Source organism: Arachis ipaensis, chromosome B4 (assembly GCF_059453495.1).
Source record: "Arachis ipaensis isolate K30076 ecotype BB chromosome B4, ASM5945349v1, whole genome shotgun sequence".
Classification (NCBI taxonomy): domain Eukaryota; kingdom Viridiplantae; phylum Streptophyta; class Magnoliopsida; order Fabales; family Fabaceae; genus Arachis; species Arachis ipaensis.
In genome coordinates this window covers 75,249,724-75,268,811 of record NC_142439.1, presented here as the reverse complement: position 1 = coordinate 75,268,811, position 19,088 = coordinate 75,249,724, and the positions used below count along the sequence as shown (strand labels likewise).

At 39.1% G+C, this 19,088-nt stretch overlaps 1 non-coding gene across 1 annotated transcript; it reads right to left on the bottom strand.

The window, feature by feature from the left end:
* Window positions 1–14,362: 14,362 nt before the first annotated feature.
* LOC148567970 (small nucleolar RNA R71) lies at window positions 14,363–14,470 on the bottom strand. The gene has a single exon (XR_015883115.1). It is a non-coding gene; the product is annotated as a small nucleolar RNA R71 (small nucleolar RNA).
* Window positions 14,471–19,088: the final 4,618 nt, after the last annotated feature.

Sequence of the window (19,088 nt, the reverse complement as noted above, 5' to 3'; positions counted from 1 at the left end):
GGTCAGTTGTGCGAAGTTGTGACAAAGAATTAAGATTATGAACGTGCGTATAAAGTTTTCAGCGCCGTTACCAAGGAATGGAACCGTCACGATTTCTGTGCACCAAGTTTTTGGCGCCATTGCCGGGGATTGTTCGAGTTTGGACAACTGACGGTTCATCTTGTTGCTTGATGAACGGATATTTTATACGCTTTTGGGGGTTAATTTCATGTAGTTTTTAGGATGTTTTAGTTAAGTTTTTAGTATATTTTCATTAGTTTCTAGGAAAAATTCATATTTCTGGACTTTACTATGAGTTTGTGTGCTTTTCTGTAATTTTAGGTATTTTCTGGCTGAAATTGAGGGAGCTGAGCAAAAATCTGATTCGGGCTGAAAAAGGATTGCTGATGCTGTTGGATTCTGACCTCTTTGCACTCGAAATGGATTTTGTGGAGCTACAGAAGTCCAATTGGTGCGATTCCAATTGCGTTGGAAAGTAGACATCCAAGGCTTTCTAGCAATATATAATAGTCCATACTTTACTCAAGGATAGACGATGTAACCTGGCATTCAACGCCAGTTCCATGTTGCAGTCTGGCGTCCAGCGCCAGAAACAGGTTACAAGTTGTAGTTCAACGCCAGAAACAGGTTACAACCTGGCGTTGAACGCCCAAAACAGCCCAGGCACGTGAGAAGCTTTAGTCTCAGCCCCAGCACACACCAAGTGGGCCCCAGAAGTAGATTTCTGCATTATCTATCATAGTTTACTCATTTTCTATAAACCTAGGTTACTAGATTAGTATTTAAACAACTTTTAGAGATTTATTTTGTATCTCATGACATTTTAGATCTGAAATTTGTACCTTTTGGCAGCATGAGTCTCTAAACCCATTGTTGGGGTGAGGAGCTCTGCAGCGTCTCGATGAATTAATGCAAGTACTTCTATTTTCCATTCAAACATGCGTGTTCCTATCTAAGATATTCATTCGCGCTTAATTATGGAGAAGGTGATGATCCATGACACTCATCACCTTCCTCAACCCATGAACGTGTGCATGACAACCACCTCCGTTCTATATTAGATTGAATGAGTATCTCTTAGATTCCATAATCAGAATCTTCGTGGTATAAGCTAGAATTGATGGCGTCATTCAGGAGAATCCGGAAAGTCTAAACCTTGTCTGTGGTATTCCGAGTAGGATTCTGGGATTGGATGACTGTGATGGGCTTCAAACTCGCGAGTGCTGGGCGTAGTGACAGACGCAAAAGGATAGTAAATCCTATTCCAGTATGATCGAGAACCTCTAGATGATTAGCCGTGCTGTGACAGAGCATTTGGACCATTTTCACTGAGGAGATGGGAAGTAGCCATTGACAACGGTGACACCTTACATAGAGCTTGCCATGGAAGGAACTTTTCACTTTTGCATGCATGAGGGAAGAGGAATACAAGAGAAAAGCTGAAATTCAGAAGACAAAGCATCTCCAAAACCCCAACATATTCTCCATTACTGCATAATAAGTATTTATTTCATACTCTCTTATTTCTCGTAACTCAATTTGATAAGTGAATTGTTTTCCTGACTAAGAGTTACAAGATAACCATAGATTGCTTCAAGCCAACAATCTCCGTGGGATTCGACCCTTACTCACGTAAGGTATTACTTGGACGACCCAGTGCACTTGCTGGTTAGTTGTGCGAAATTACATAGTGTGAAGTAATTTTCGTGCACCACGTTTTTGGCGCCGTTGCCGGGGATTGTTCGAGTTTGGACAACTGACGGTTTATTTTGTTGCTTAGATTAGAAAAAAAAAATTTCTTTTAAAATTTTTGAAATTTGTGTTCTTTGTTCTTCCTTCATCTTCAAGTTGTTCTTGTTTATTTTTCTTGTTTGATCTTTAGTTTTTCTTGTTCTGTTTCTTTTCTTGTTTTTCGTGTGCCTTTTCAAAATATTAGTTTTCAAAAAAAAATTTTATTATTCTTAGTTATTAAAAATACTTCTTCAAAACAAGTGTTACATTTACTGCCCAATTGGCTAGAGCGTTGGTCTATGTTCTTGGTAATTGGGTATTTTTTTTTTAAATTCTTTTTTCAAAAATAATTTTTCTATCAAATCTTGTGCCAAACTTTAAGTTTGGTGTTTTCTTGTTGATTTTTCTTTGGTTTTCAAAAATTTTATTTTGGTTTTCTAAAAATTTTAAGTTTGGTGTCCTACCTTCATGTTCTTGTTGTTCTTGTGATTCTTCAAAGTGTTCTTGAGTCTTGTGTTTTGATCTTAAAATTTTTAAGTTTGGTGTTCCTTGGTGTTTTCCCTCCAAAAATTTCAAAAACAAGGAGCATTAGATCTAAAAATTTTAAGTTGTGTGTCTTTTATATGTTTTTCTCTTTCATCATAAAATTCAAAAATAAAAAAAATATCTTTTCTTCATTCCACTCATAATTTTTGAAAAATTAGCATTAAATTAGTCATCAAATTTAAAAATCATATCTTTTTCAAATCATATCTTTTCCAATCAAATCCTTTCAATCATATCTTTTTCAAAACTTCCTAACCATTTTTCTGCTTTCTCTCTCTCCATTTTTCGAAAATCTTCACCCATTTTTATTTATTTTATTTTAATTTATTTTATTTTCGAAATAAATAAATAAATAAATAAATAAAAATATTTTTTCTCTATTTTACATCATCTCCCTTTCTCCCATCATGGATCTAAGTGGAAATGAACAGTCCAGAAGGACTCTGGGGTCATATGCTAACCCCACCACTGCTTCATATGGGAGTAGTATCAGTATACCCTCCATTGGAGTCAGTAGCTTTGAGTTGAATCCTCAGCTCATTATCATGGTGCAGCAAAGTTGCCAGTATTCCGGTCTTCTACAGGAAGAACCTACAGAGTTTCTGGCACAGTTTTTACAAATTGTTGACACAGTACATGATAAGAAAGTAGATCAGGATGTCTATAGATTATTATTGTTCCCATTTGCTGTAAAAGACCAAGCTAAGAGGTGGTTAAATAACCAACCTAAGGCTAGCATAAAGACATGGAAATAGCTGACAGAAAAATTCCTGAATCAATACTTTCCTCCAAAACGGATGACACAGCTAAGGCTGGACATCCAAGACTTTAAACAAGGAGATAATGAATCTCTTTATGATGCCTGGGAGAGATACAGAGAGATGCTAAGAAAATGGCCCTCTGAAATGTTTTCAGAGTGGGTTCAGCTAGACATCTTCTATTATGGGCTTACAGAAAGAGCTTAGATGTCTCTAGACTACTCAGCTGGTGGATCTATCCACATGAGGAAGACAATTGAAGAAGCTCAAGAGCTCATTGATACAGTTGCCAGAAATCAGCATCTGTACTTAAGCAGCAAACCTTCCATGAAAGAAGAGGCTAAAACAGTGACTACTGAACTCAGTCCTGTTGAACAAGCTACTGAATTCAATCAGCAATTGGATTTTCTAACAAAACAGTTAGCCGAATTCAAGGAGAGACTACAAGAGACAAGGATGACTAATATAAATATGGAAGAACAATTAAAGCAAACAAAGCAGCAGCTATCAAAACAAATAACAGAAGAATGCCATGCAGTTCAATTAAGAAGTGGAAAAACATTAAATACCCCACCTCAAGGCAGCAGGAAGCCAAGAAATGAGCAAACTACCCAAATTCCATCTGAGGACAGTAAGAGCCCAGGGAAAAATAATTCTGGCACTAAAACGCCAGAAATTGGGTGGAAGGCTGGCGCTGAACGCCCAAACCATGCTTAGGACTGGCGTTCAACGCCAGAAACAAGCATGGAACTGGCGTTGAACGCCCAAAGGAAGCACAGTTCAGGCGTTCAGACGCCAGGAACAGTTGAGGAGTTGGCATCTAACATCACTCCAGCTTCCAACCCTGGCACTCAATTGCCAGTGAGGGATCAAAGACACACAAGTGCTGATGACAACCCCTCTAAAGGGGCTTCTTCAACCACTTCTGTAGGAAATAAACCTGCAGCAACCAAAGTTGAGGAATATAAAGCCAAGATACCTTATCCTCAAAAACTCCGCCAAGAGGAGCAGGATAAGCAATTTGCTCGCTTTGCAGATTATCTCAGGACTCTTGAAATAACGATTCCATTTACAGAAGCACTTGAGCAAATACCTTCTTTTTCCAAGTTTATGAAAGAGATCTTAAGTCATAAGAAGGATTGGAGAGAAACTGAAAAAGTTCTCCTCACTGAAGAATGCAGTGCAATCATTCTGAAAAGCTTCCCTGAAAAGCTTAAAGATCCAGGAAGCTTTCTGATACCATGCATATTAGAGGGTAATTGCACCAAGACAGCCTTATGTGATCTTGGGGCAAGCATCAACTTAATACCTGCGTCCACTATCAGAAAGCTTGGTTTAACTGAAGAAGTTAAACCAACCCGGATATGTCTCCAACTTGCTGATGGCTCCATTAAATACCCATCAAGCGTGATTGAGGACATAATTGTCAGGGTTGGGCCATTCGCCTTTCCCACTGACTTCGTAGTGCTGGAGATGGAGGAGCACAAGAGTGCTACTCTCATTTTAGGAAGACCTTTTCGAGCAACTGGACGAACTCTCATTAATGTTCAAAAGGGGGAAGTCACCCTGAGAGTCAATGAGGATGAGTTTAAGTTGAATGCTGTCAATGCCATGCATCATCCAGACACACCAAAAGACTGTATGAAAGTTGATCTTATTGACTCTTTGGTGGAGGAGATCAACATGGCTGAGAGTCTCGAATCAGAGCTGGAAAACATCTTTAAAGATGTTCCGCCTGATCTAAAGGATTCAGAGGAATTGAAAGAGTCTCTGAAATTTCCTCAGGAAGAGGAAAAACCTCCTAAACCCGAGCTCAAACCATTACCACCATCCCTGAAATATGCATTTCTGGGAGAAGGTGATACTTTTCCAGTGATCATAAGCTCTGTTTTAAATCCACAGGAAGAGGAAGCACTAATTCAAGTGCTAAGGACACACAAGACAGCTCTTGGGTGGTCCATAAGTGACCTTAAGGGCATAAGCCCAGCTAGATGCATGCACAAGATCTTATTAGAGGACAATGCTAAGCCAGTGGTTCAACCACAGAGGCGGCTAAATCCTGCAATGAAGGAAGTGGTGCAGAAAGAGGTCACCAAATTACTGGAGGCTGGGATTATTTATCCTATTTCTGATAGCGTCTGGGTGAGCCCTGTTCAAGTTGTCCCAAAAAAGGGAGGCATGACAGTGGTTCATAATGAAAAAAATGAACTGGTTCCTACAAGAACAGTTACAGGGTGGCGCATGTGTATTGACTACAGAAGGCTCAATACAGCCACCAGGAAGGATCATTTTCCTTTACCATTCATAGACAAGATGCTAGAGAGACTAGCAGGTCATGATTATTACTGCTTTTTGGATGGCTATTCAGGCTACAACCAAATTGCAGTAGATCCCCAGGATCAAGAGAAAACAGCATTCACATGTCCATCTGGAGTATTTGCTTACAGAAGGATGCCATTTGGGCTATGTAATGCACCTGCAACCTTTCAGAGATGCATGCTCTCTATTTTCTTTGATTTGGTGGAAAAATTTCTGGAAGTCTTCATGGATGACTTCTCAGTATATGGAGACTCATTCAGCTCCTGTCTTGATCACCTGACACTGGTTTTGAAAAGATGCCAAGAGACCAACCTGGTTTTAAACTGGGAAAAATGTCACTTTATGGTGACTGAAGGGATTGTCCTTGGGCATAAAATTTCAAACAAGGGAATAGAGGTGGATCATTCTAAAATAGAGGTAATTGAAAAATTACCACCACCTGCCAATGTTAAGGCAATCAGAAGCTTTCTGGGGCATGCAGGATTCTATAGGAGGTTTATAAAGGATTTTTCAAAAATTGCAAAACCTCTAAGCAACCTGCTAGCTGCTGACACACCATTTTTGTTTGACACAGAGTGCCTGCAGGCGTTTGAAACTCTGAAAGCTAAGCTGGTCACAACACCAGTTATCTCTCCACCAGACTGGACATTACCATTCGAATTAATGTGTGATGCCAGTGATCATGCCATTGGTGCAGTACTGGGGCAGAGGCATGACAAACTTCTACATGTCATTTATTATGCTAGCCGTGTTTTAAATGATGCCCAGAAAAATTACACAACCACAGAAAAGGAATTTCTTGCAGTGGTCTATGCCATTGACAAGTTTAGATCATACTTAGTAGGATCAAAAGTGATTGTGTACACTGACCATGCTGCTCTTAAATATCTACTTACAAAGCAGGATTCAAAACCTAGGCTTATAAGATGGGTATTGCTTCTACAAGAGTTTGATATAGAAAAAAGAGACAGAAAAGGGACAGAAAACCAAGTGGCTGATCATCTGTCCCAAATAGAGCCAGTAGAAGGGGCGCCCTCTCCCTCTATTGAGATCTCTGAAACCTTTCCAGATGAGCATTTGTTCGCCATTCAGGAAACACCATGGTTTGCAGATATTGCAAACTATAAAGCTGCAAGGTTCATACCCAAGGCGTACAGTAGGCAACAAAAGAAAAAATTAATTTCTAATGCAAAGTACTACTTGTGGGATGAACCCTATCTCTTTAAGAGATGTGCAGATGGAATAATCCGTAGGTGTGTACCTAGAGAAGAAGCACAGAGCATCTTATGGCATTGTCATGGGTCACAATATGGAGGTCATTTCGGAGGTGAGCGAACAGCCACCAAGGTCCTCTAATGTGGTTTCTACTGGCCTACACTCTACAGAGATTTTCGAGAGTTTGTACGTAACTGTGACAGTTGCCAGAGAGCTGGTAATTTGCCTTATAGTTACGCCATGCCTCAACAAGAAATCTTGGAGATTGAGTTGTTTGATGTATGGGGAATTGATTTCATGGCACCTTTCCCACCATCATACTCAAACACTTATATTCTGGTGGCAGTTGACTATGTATCAAAATGGGAAGAGGCCATTGCCACACCCACCAATGATACTAAAACAGTGTTGAAGTTCCTCCAGAAACATATATTCAGCAGGTTTGGTGTCCCTAGGGTACTAATCAGTGATGGGGGCACTCACTTCTGCAACAAACAGCTTTACTCTGCCATGGTCTGGTATGGGATTCGCCACAAGGTGGCGACTCCATATTATCCACAGATAAATGGGCAAGCTGAAGTTTCTAACAGAGAACTGAAAAGAATCCTGGAACGGACTGTAAGTACCCGTAGAAAGGATTGGGCACAAAGCTTGGATGATGCTCTGTGGGCTTACAGAACAGCATTCAAGACTCCTATAGGGACCTCTCCGTACCAACTTGTGTATGGTAAGGCTTGTCACCTGCCCGTGGAACTGGAACATAAGGCCTACTGGGCAACCAGATTCCTAAACTTTGATGCCAAATTAGCTGGAGAAAAAAGATTGCTCCAGCTGAATGAGCTCGAGGAATTCAGATTCACTGCTTTCGAAAATGCCAAGCTTTATAAAGAGAAATCTAAAAGGTGGCATGACAAAAAGATGTCATCTAGAATCTTTGAACCGGGACAAAAGGTTCTGTTGTTTAACTCTAGGCTCAGGCTATTCCCAGGGAAACTGAAATTCGGGTAGAGGGGACCATATATGATTACAAGTGTATCACCATATGGTTATATGGAACTTCAAGACATTGATTCTGATAAGAAGTTCATTGTTAATGGACAGAGAATCAAGCACTATCTTGAAGGCAATGTTGAGCAAGAGTGCTCAAGGCTAAAGCTAGATTAAAAGCTCAGCAAGGTCCAGCTAAAGACAATAAAGAAGCGCTTGCTGGGAGGCAACCCAGCCATTGGGAAGACTTTTTCTGTTACTTTGCCCTGTTCTTGATTTTATTTGTTTATATAAAGTTCATTGCTACTAAGGTAAAGAGTCAATTGTATAAGTTCACAGGGTTACAGAAGGATTCAGCACACAAAATAGAGAAAGAGAGCTCACTGGCAAGAAAATGCCAGTAAAAGTCTGTTTTGGGCGTTCAACACCCAAAAGAAGCATCCACTGGGCGTTGAACGCCAGTAAGGATAGCTATCTGGGCGTTAAACGCCAGAAAGAAGCGTCTTCTGGGCGTTGAACGCCAGAAAGAAGCTCCTTCTGGGCGTTTAACGCCAGATTTACAGCGTCCTGGGCGTTCAGAAAAACGCCCAGTGACAAAGGAGTTCCTGGCATTCAACACCAGAAAGAAGCAACTGTTGGGCGTTGAACGCCCAGGAGAAGCAGCAATTGGGCATTAAACGCCCAAAACATGCAGCGTTTGGGCGTTTAATGCCAGGATGGTGGGGAGGAGGTAAATTCGTTTTTACTTCATATTTTTCATTTTAATTTTAATTTTCATGTTTCAATCATGATTTCTTGCATAAACATGTTACAAACCACTCCAAGAGGCAAGAAAGAGAGTATTCCAAAACCACTTTGGAATCAAGGGAAGTTCTTAACCAAAGAACATTCAGACCATTACTACAAAATAATGGGTCTAAGATCAGTGATCCCGGAAGTCAAGTTCGATCTGAAAGAAGATGAATATCCGGAGATCCAAGAGCAGATTCGAAACAGGAACTGGGAAGTCCTAGCTAATCCTGAAACAAAAGTGGGAAGGAATATGGTTCAGGAGTTCTACGCTAATTTGTAGCAAACAGACAGGCAGAGAATATCTGGAACTGCCCTCTATGACTATTGGACTATGGTCAGAGGAAAGATTGTTCACATCCACCCTGACAAAATCAGGGAGATCTTTAAGCTACCTCAGCTGAAAGATGACCCAGACTCCTTCAATAGGAGAATGATGAGAACAAACAAGGGCCTGGATAAGATTCTAGAGGATATATGCATCCCTGGAGCCAGGTGGAGCACCAGCAGCAAGGGTGTCCCAAATCAACTCAAGAGAGAAGATCTCAAACCAGTCGCCAGAGGATGGCTGGACTTCATTGGGCGTTCTATATTGCCCACTAGCAACCGTTCTAAAGTCACCGTCAAAAGAGCAGTGATGATCCATTGCATTATGTTGGGAAAAGAAGTGGAAGTTCATCAACTGATTCCATCTAAATTCTACATACTTGCAAACAAGAACTCCAAAGATGCCAGGTTGGCTTATCCAAGCCTAATCTCTATGCTCTGCAAAGATGCTGGAGTAAGGATAGGAATAACTGAGTACATCTCAGTGGAGCAACCAATCACTAAAACCACAATGGAAAAACAACAAAATGCAGGATGATCCCATCAAGAGGAGGGCGCAAGAATTCCTCCCGGAAGTCCCTCAATTTGAATATTGGGAACAGCTTGAAGCATCTGTCACCAAGTTGTAAGAATCTATGGACCAAATAAAGGAAGAACAGCAAAATCAAAACAGTATGCTCTGCAAACTGCTCAGGGAACAAGAAGAGCAAGGGCGTGACTTAAAGGAACTGAAGCATCAGAAGTTATCTCTTGAAGGAGCAAGCACTCCACAGACTAGAGGAACATCCACATCCCAAACTCAAGGTTGTTGAGCTCTAATCTTAACCTTAACTCTGTGATAATTGTTCTTATTTTAGTTTTACCTTAGAAGTTATAGTGGTAATTAGTAGTTATTTTATCTCCAATTAAGCTATAATTTATTTTTTTCATCATCATTAAACATGAATAAAATAGAAGATTTTCTTTAGAATAAGGAGGCAATATTTTTCAAATTTTTAATAAAACAAATTCTAATTGTTTACATGTGGTGGCAATGCTTTCTGCCTTCTGAATGAATGCCTGAACAGAGCATATGTCTTTGGAATTTGATGTTCTTGAATGTTAAATATGTTGGCTCTTGAAAGAATAATGAACATGAGACATGTTATTGATAATCTGAAAAATCATAAAAATGATTCTTGAAGCAAGAAAAAGTAGTGAATACAAAGCTTGCAAAAAAAAAATAGCAAGCAGAAAAAGCCAATAGCCCTTAAAACTAAAAGGCAAGGGTAGTAAAAAGGATCCAAGGCTTTGAGCATCAGTGGATAGGAGGGCCTAAGGGAATCAATTCCTGGTCTAAGCGGCTAAACCAAGCTGTCCCTAACCATGTGCTTGTGGCGTGAAGGTGTCAAGTGAAAACTTGAGACTGAGCGGTTAAAGTCAAGATCCAAAGCAAAAAGAAGAGTGTGCTTAAGAACCCTGGACACCTCTAATTGGGGACTTTAGCAAAGTTGAGTCACAATCTGAAAAGGTTCACCCAATTATGTGTCTGTGGCATTTATGTATCCGGTGGTAATACTGGAAAATAAAGTGCTTAGGGCCACGGCCAAGACTCATAAAAGTAGCTGTGTTCAAGAATCAACATACTGAACTAGGAGAATCAATAACACTATCTGAATTCTAAGTTCCTATAGATGCCAATCATTCTGAGCTTCAATGGATAAAGCGAGATGCCAAAACTATTCGGAAGCAAAAAGCTACTAGTCCCGCTCATTTAATTAGAATCTGAGCTTCACTCAAAAACTCGGAGATAATATTGCTTCGTGACTTATTTGTATTCTATTTTATTTGTTTAGTTGCTTGGAGACAAGCAACAGTTTAATTTTGGTGTTGTGATGAGCGGATATTTTATACGCTTTTTGGGGTTAATTTCATGTAGTTTATAGGATGTTTTAGTTAAGTTTTTAGTATATTTTCATTAGTTTCTAGGAAAAATTCATATTTCTGGACTTTACTATGAGTTTGTGTGCTTTTCTGTAATTTTAGGTATTTTCTGGCTGAAATTGAGGGAGCTGAGCAAAAATCTGATTCGGGCTGAAAAAGGATTGCTGATGCTGTTGGATTCTGACCTCTCTGCACTCGGAATAGATTTTCTGGAGCTACAGAAGTCCAATTGGCGCGCTTCCAATTGAGTTGGAAAGTAGACATCTAGGGCTTTCCAGCAATATATAATAGTCTATACTTTTCTCAACGATAGATGACGTAAACTGGCATTCAACACCAGTTTCATGTTGTAGTCTGGCGTCCAGCGCCAGAAACAGGTTACAAGTTGGAGTTCAACGCCAGAAACAGGTTACAACCTGGCGTTGAACACCCAAAACAGCCCAAGCACGTGAGAAGCTTTAGTCTCAGCCCCAGCACACACCAAGTGGGCCCCAAAAGTGGATTTTTGCACTATCTATTATAGTTTACTCATTTTCTGTAAACAACTTTTAGAGATTTATTTTGTATCTCATGACATTTTAGATCTGAAATTTATACCTTTTGGCAGCATGAGTCTCTAAACCCTATTGTTGGCGGTGAGGAGCTCTGCAGCGTCTCGATGGATTAATGCAAGTACTTCTATTTTCCATTCAAACAAGCGTGTTCCTATCTAAGATATTCATTCGCGCTTAATTATGGAGAAGGCGATGATCCGTGACACTCATCACCTTCCTCAACCCATGAACGTGTGCATGACAACCACCTCCGTTCTATATTAGATTGAATGAGTATCTCTTAGATTCCATAATCAGAATCTTCGTGGTATAAGCTAGAATTGATGGCGTCATTCAGGAGAATCCAGAAAGTCTAAACCTTGTTTGTGGTATTCCGAGTAGGATTCTGGGATTGGATGACTGTGACGGGCTTCAAACTCGCGAGTGCTGGGCATAGTGACAGACACAAAAGGATAGTAAATCCTACTCCAGTATGATCGAGAACCTCTAGATGATTAGCCGTGCTGTGACAGAGCATTTGGACCATTTTCACTGAGGAGATGTGAAGTAGCCATTGACAATAGTGACACCTTACATAGAGCTTGCCATGGAAGGAACTTTGCACTTTTGCATGCATGAGGGAAGAGGAATACAAGAGAAAAGCTGAAATTCAGAAGATAAAGCATCTCCAAAATCCCAACATATTCTCCATTACTGCATAATAAGTATTTATTTCATACTCTCTTATTTCTCGTAACTCAATTTGATAAGTGAATTGTTTTCCTGACTAAGAGTTACAAGATAACCATAGATTGCTTCAAGCCAACAATCTCCGTGGGATTCGACCCTTACTCACTTAAGGTATTACTTAGACGACCCAGTGCACTTGCTTGTTAGTTGTGCGAAATTACATAGTGTGAAGTAATTTTCGTGCACCATTGCTCAGATTAGGTAACTTTCTTTTTGTTTTCTTTTCAAAAATCTCCCTCTGTTTTCGAAAATTATTCTAAATTTTTAAGAATGAATTCTAGAGTTTCATGGAACATGTTGAAGCCTGGCTGGCTGTAAAAGCCATGTCTAAATTCTTTTGGACTGAGGCTTCAACTAATTACCACAATGCATGTAATGTCCTACTGAAGCTTGGCTGGCCATTGGCCATGTCTAGTGTTTTGGACTGGAGCTTTCACAAAAGCTTGGCTGGCTATTGAGCCATGTCTAATTCCTGGACCAGAGCTTTAGACTAACATTACAAGGATTCCTGGAGTTCTTATTAAAAATTTTAAATTTCTTATTTTCTTTTTCATATATTTTTTCGAAAAATATAAAATAAAATACAAAAAAACTTTAATAAAATCATAAAAATAAAAAATATTTTGTGTTTCTTGTTTGAGTCTTGTGTCATGTTTTAAGTTTGGTGTCAATTGCATGTTTCTATTTTTCTTGTATTTTTTTTCGAAAAAATTCATGCATTGCATATGTTCTTCATGATCTTCAAGTTGTTCTTGGTAAGTCTTCTTGTTTGATCTTCATATTTTTTTGTTTTGTGTCTTTTCTTGTTTTTCATATGCATTTTCAATTTGTTAGTGTCTAAAGTTTGAAAATTTCTAAGTTTGGTGTCTTGCATGTTTTCTTTTCTTGAAAATTTTTCAAAAATAAGTTCTTAGTGTTCATCTTGACATTCAAAGTGTTCATGGTGTTCATCTTGACATTCATAGTGTTCTTGCATGCATCACATGTTTTGATCCAAAATTTTCATACATTGAGTCTTTGGGTTGTTTTTCTCTTTCTTCATTGAAAATTCAAAAATAAAAAAAATATCTTTCTCTTATTTCACTCATAATTTTTGAAAATTTGATTTGATTTAGTAAAAAAAATTAAAAAATTTAGTTATTTCTTATGAGTCAAATCAAATTTTCAATTTAAAAATCTTATCTTTTTCAAATCTTTTTCAAAAATCAAATCTTTTTCATTTTTCTTTCATATTTTCGAAAATTTCAAATTAATTTTCAAAATCTTTTTCTTATTTTTATTCCATATTTTCGAATTCAATGCTAACAATTAATGTGATTGATTCAAAAATATTAAGTTGTTACTTGCCTATTAAGAAAGGTTCAATCTTTAAATTTTAAAATCATATCTTTTAGTTTCTTGTTAGTCAAGTAATCAACTTTAATTTTCAAAATCAAATCTTTTTAATTTCCTTTCCAAATCCTTTTCAAAATAATTTTCAATCATATCTCTCAATCATATCTTTTTCAAAATCAATTTCAAAATCTTTTCTAACTTCTTATCTTTTTTCAAAATCAATTTTCAAATCTTTTTCAATCAATCTTATCTTTTTGTTTCAATCATATGTTTTTCAAAACTACCTAACTAATTTTCTCTCTAACTTTCGAAAATCACCTTCATCTTTTTCAAAATTCTTTTTTAATTAACTAATTATTTTAATTTTTAATTTTAATTTTATTTCTTTTCTAATTTTCGAATTTTATTTTAATTTCAAATTAAAAACAAAAATATTTTTATTTTAATTAATTAATTTTCGAAATTCCCTCTCTCTCATCTCCTTCTAATTATTTATTTATTTACTAACACTTCTCTTTATCTCAAAATTCGAACCCTCTCTTCCTCTTGGTGTTCGAGTTTCTCTTCTTCTATTCTTCTATTCTTATACTCACATACAGGAATCTCTATACTGTGACATAGAGGATTCCATATTTTCTTTTGTGTTCTCTTCTTTTTCATATGAGTAGGAACAAGGATAAGAGTATTCTTGTTGAAGTTGATCCTGAACCTGAAAGGACTCTGAAGAGGAAGCTAAGGGAAGCTAAAGCACAACTCTCTGGAGAAAATCTAACAGAAATTTTCGAAAAAGAAGACAACATGGCCGAAAACAATAATAATGCAAGGAAGATGCTTGGTGACTTTACTGCACCAAATTCCAATTTACATGGAAGAAGCATCCCAATTCCTGCCATTGGAGCAAACAACTTTGAGCTTAAACCTCAATTAGTTTCTCTGATGCAACAGAACTACAAATTTCATGGACTTCCATCCGATACTGTTAAGACCAATGGGGTTGATCCCGAGGTCTACAGGCTTATGCTTTTCCCGTTTGCTGTAAGAGACAGAGCTAGAGTATGGTTGGACTCTTAACCTAAAGATAGCCTGAACTCTTGGGATAAGCTGGTCACGGCTTTCTTAGCCAAGTTCTTTCCTCCTCAAAAGCTTAGCAAGCTTAGAGTGGATGTTCAAACCTTCAGACAAAAGGAAGGTGAATCCCTTTATGAAGCTTGGGAGAGATACAAGGAACTGACCAAAAGGTGTCCTTCTGACATGCTTTCAGAATGGACCATCCTGGATATATTCTATGATGGTCTGTCTAAGTTATCAAAGATGTCACTGGACCATTCTGCAGGTGGATCCATTCACCTAAAGAAAACGCCTACAGAAGCTCAAAAACTCAGACATGGTTGCAAATAACCAGTTCATGTACACTTCTGAAAGGAATCCTATAAGTAATGGGATGCCTCAAAGGAAGGGAGTTCTTGAAATTGATACTTTGAATGCCATATTGGCTCAAAATAAAATATTGACTCAGCAAGTCAATATGATCTCTCAGAGTCTGAATGTATTGAAGGAATCATCCAACAGTACTAAAGAGGCATCTTCTGAAGAAGAAGCTTATGATCCTGAGAACCCTGCAATAGCAGAGGTGAATTACATGGGTGAACCCTATGGAAACACCTATAATCCCTCAAGGAGAAATCATCCAAATTTCTCATGGAAGGATCAACAAAAGCCTCAACAAGGCTTTAATAATGGTGGAAGAAACAGGTTTAGCAATAGCAAACCTTTTCCATCATCCACTCAGCAACAGACAGAGAATTCTGAGCAGAATCCATTTAGCTTAGCAAATATAGTCTCTGATCTATCTAAGGCCACTCTAAGTTTCATGAATGAAACAAGGTCCTCCATTAGAAATTTGGAGGCACAAGTGGGCCAGCTGAGTAAAAGGGTCACTGAAACCCCTCCTAGTACTCTCCCAAGCAATACAGAAAAAAAATCTAAAGGGAGAGTGCAAGGCCATTGATTTAACCATCATGGCCAAACCTACAAGGGAGGGAGAGGACGTGAATCCCAGTGAGGAAGACCTCCTGGGACGTCCAGTGATCAACAAGGAGTTTTCCTTTGAGGAATCAAAGGAATCTGAGGCTCATCTAGAGACCATAGAGATTCCATTGAACCTCCTTATGCTATTCATGAGCTCTGATGAGTATTCTTCTTCTGAAGAGAATGAAGATGTCACTGAAGAGCAAGTTGCCAAGTACCTTGGTGCAATCATGAAGCTGAATGCCAAATTATTTGGTAATGAGACTTGGGAAGATAAACCTCCCTTACTCATCAATGAACTGAGTGATTTGGATCAACTGACATTACCTCAGAAGAAACAGGATCCTGAAAAGTTCTTAATACCTTGTACCATAGGCACCATGACCTTTGAGAAGGCTCTATGTGACCTTGGGTCAGGGATAAACTTCATGCCACTCTCTGTAATGGAGAAACTGGAAATCTTTGAGGTGCAAGCTGCAAGAATCTCATTAGAGATGGCAGACAACTCAAGAAAATAGGCTTATGGACAAGTAGAGGATGTGTTAGTAAAGGTTAAAGGCCTTTACATCCCTGCTGATTTCATAATCCTAGACACTGGGAAGGATGAGGATGAATCCATCATCCTTGGAAGACCCTTCCTAGCCACAGCAAGAGCTGTGATTGATGTGGACAGAGGAGAATTGATCCTTCAACTGAATGAGGACAACCTTGTGTTTAAAACTCAAGGATCTCCTTCTGTAACCATGGAGAGGAAGCATGAAAAGCTTCTCTCACTGCAGAGTCAACCAAGGTCCCCACAGTCAAACTCTAAGTTTGGTGTTGGGAGGCCACAACCAAACTCTAAGTTTGGTGTTGAACCCCCACATTCAAACTCTAAGTTTGGTGTTGGGAGGCTCCAACCTTGTTGGGAGACAAACCAATGTTATTTAATTATATTTATTTATTTTCTATTGTTATTTTAAGTTTTCTCTAGGTTGATGATCATGTGAAGTCACAAAAACTATTGAAAAATCAAAAACTGAATGAAAAATAGAATGAAAAACAGCACACCCTGGAGGAGAGCAGTCTGGCGTTTAAACGCCAGAAACAAGCATCTGTCTGGCGTTTAACGCCAGAAACAGGCACCAAGCTGGTGTTTAACGCCAGAAACAAGCATATACCTGGCGTTAAATGCTAGAAACAAGCAACAATTGGGCGTTTAACGCCAGAAACAGGCAGTAGTCTGGCGTTAAACGCTAGGATTGCATGTATAAGGCGTTTTACACATCTAAAAGGTGCAAGGATGGAAAATCCTTGACACCTTAGGATCTGTGGACCCTACAGGATCACCACAGGATCTGTGGACCCCACAGGATTCTCTCAGGATCTGTGGACCCCACAGGATCTCCACCTACTCTTCTTCTCTCCTCTTTACACCTTTTCATAACACTCTTCCCCATCTACCACACTTCAGGATCTGTTGATCCCACAGGATCCCCTCAGGATCTGTGGACCCCACAGGATCCCCACCTAACCCTATTCTCTCCTCTTCACACCTTTTCATAACTCTCTTCCTCAAATACCCTTCACCAATCACTCTCTCCCATCACCCCCTCACCACTCACATCCATCTTCTCTTCCCCATAAACTCCACCTACCTTCAGATTCAAAATATTTTCCCTCCCAAACCCAACCCTAAATGGCCGAACCCTAAACCCCTCCACACCTCTATATAAACCCCTCATTCCTTCTTCTATTTCACACAACACAACCCTCTCTTCTTCCACTTGGCCGAAACCTACTCTCTCTCCCTCTTCTCCATTTCTCTTCTTCTTCTACTTCTTTCTTTCTTCTTTTGCTCGGGGACGAGCAAACATTTTAAGTTTGGTGTGGTAAAAGCATAGCTTTTTGTTTTTCCATAACCATTTATGGCACCTAAGACCAGAGAAACCTCTAGAAAGAGGAAAGGGAAGGCAATTGCTTTCACCTCTGAGTCATGAGAGATGGAGAGATTCATCTCAAAGGTCCATCAAGACCACTTCTATGAAGTTGTCGCCAAGAAGAAAGTGATCCCTGAGGTTCCTTTCAAGCTCAAAAGGAATGAATATCCGGAGATCCGACTTGAGATTCAAAGAAGAGGTTGGGAAGTTCTCACCAACCCCATTCAACAAGTTAGGATCCTAATGGTTCAAGAGTTCTATGCAAACGCATGGATCACAAGGAACCATGATCAAAGTGTGAACCCAAATCCAAAGCATTGGCTTACCATGGTTCGGGGGAAATACTTAGATTTCAGTCCGGAAAATGTAAGGCTGGCGTTCAACTTGCCAATGATGGAAGAGAACGCACGCCCCTACACAAGAAGGGTCAACTTTGATAAAAGGTTGGACCAAGTCCTCATAGACATATGTGAGGAAGGAGCTCAATGGAAAATTGACTCAAGAGGCAAGCCGGTTCAATTAAGAAGGCATGACCTCAAACCAGTGGCTAGGGGATGGCTAGAGTTCATTCAACGCTCAATTATTCCTACTAGTAACCGGTCTGAAGTTACTATAGACCGGGCCATCATGATCCATAGTATCATGATTGGAGAAGAGGTGAAAGTTCATGAGATCATACATCAAGAACTCTACAAGGTAGCTGACAAGTCCTCCACTTGGGCAAGGTTAGCCTTTCCTCACCTCATATGCCACCTCTGCAATTCGGCTGGAATTGACATAGAGGGAGATATCCTCATTGAAGAGGATAAGCCCATCACTAAGAAAAGGATGGAGCAAATAAGAGATCATGGACCTCAACATGAGCATGAGAAAATTCCCCACCATGAAATCCCTGAGATACCTCAAGGGATGCACTTTCCTCCACAAAACTATTGGGAGCAAATCAACACCTCCCTAGGAGAATTAAGTTCCAATATGGGACAACTAAGGGTGGAGCACCAAGAGCATTCCATCATCCTCCATGAAATTAGAGAAGATCAAAGGGCTATGAGGGAGGAACAACAAAGACAAGGAAGAGACATAGAGGAGCTCAAAAGCACCAATGGTCCTTCAAGAAGAGGAAGACGCCACCCTCACTAAGGTGGACTCATTCCTTAATTTCCATGTTTATTTGTTTTCTATTTTTCGATTTTTGAGCTTTATGTTTGTGTCTTTACTACATGATCGTTAGTGTCTCAGTGTCTATGCCTTAAAGTTATGAATATGAATCCATCACCTCTCTTAAATGAAAACTGTTTTAATTACAAAAGAACAAGAAGTACATGGCTTCGAATTCATCCTTGAAACTAGTTTAATTATTTTGATGTGGTGGCAACACTTTTTGTTTTCTGAATGAATGCTTGAACAGTGCATATGTCTTTTGAAGTTGTTGTTTATGAATGTTAAATATGTTGGCTCTTGAAAGAATGATGAAAAGGAGAAATGTTATTTGATAATCTGAAAAATCATAAAAATGATTCTTGAAGCAAGAAAAAGCAGTGAATACAAGAGCTTGCAGGAAAAAAATAGCGAAAAAAAAGAGAAAGAAAAAGAAAAAGCAAGCAGAAAAGGCCAAAAGCTCTTAAAACCAAAAGGCAAGAGCAAAAAGCCAATATCCCTTAAAATTAAAAGGCAAGGGTAATAAAAAGGATCCAAGGCTTTGAGCATCAGTGGATAGGAGGGCCTAAAGGAATAAAATCATGGCCTAAGCGGCTAATCCAAGCTGTCCCTAACCATGTGCTTGTGGCGTGAAGGTGTCAAATGAAAACTTGAGACTGAGCGGTTAAAGTCAAGGTCCAAAGCAAAAAAAGAGTGTGCTTAAGAACCCTGGACACCTCTAATTGGGGACTTTAGCAAAGCTGAGTCTCAATCTGAAAAGGTTCACCCAG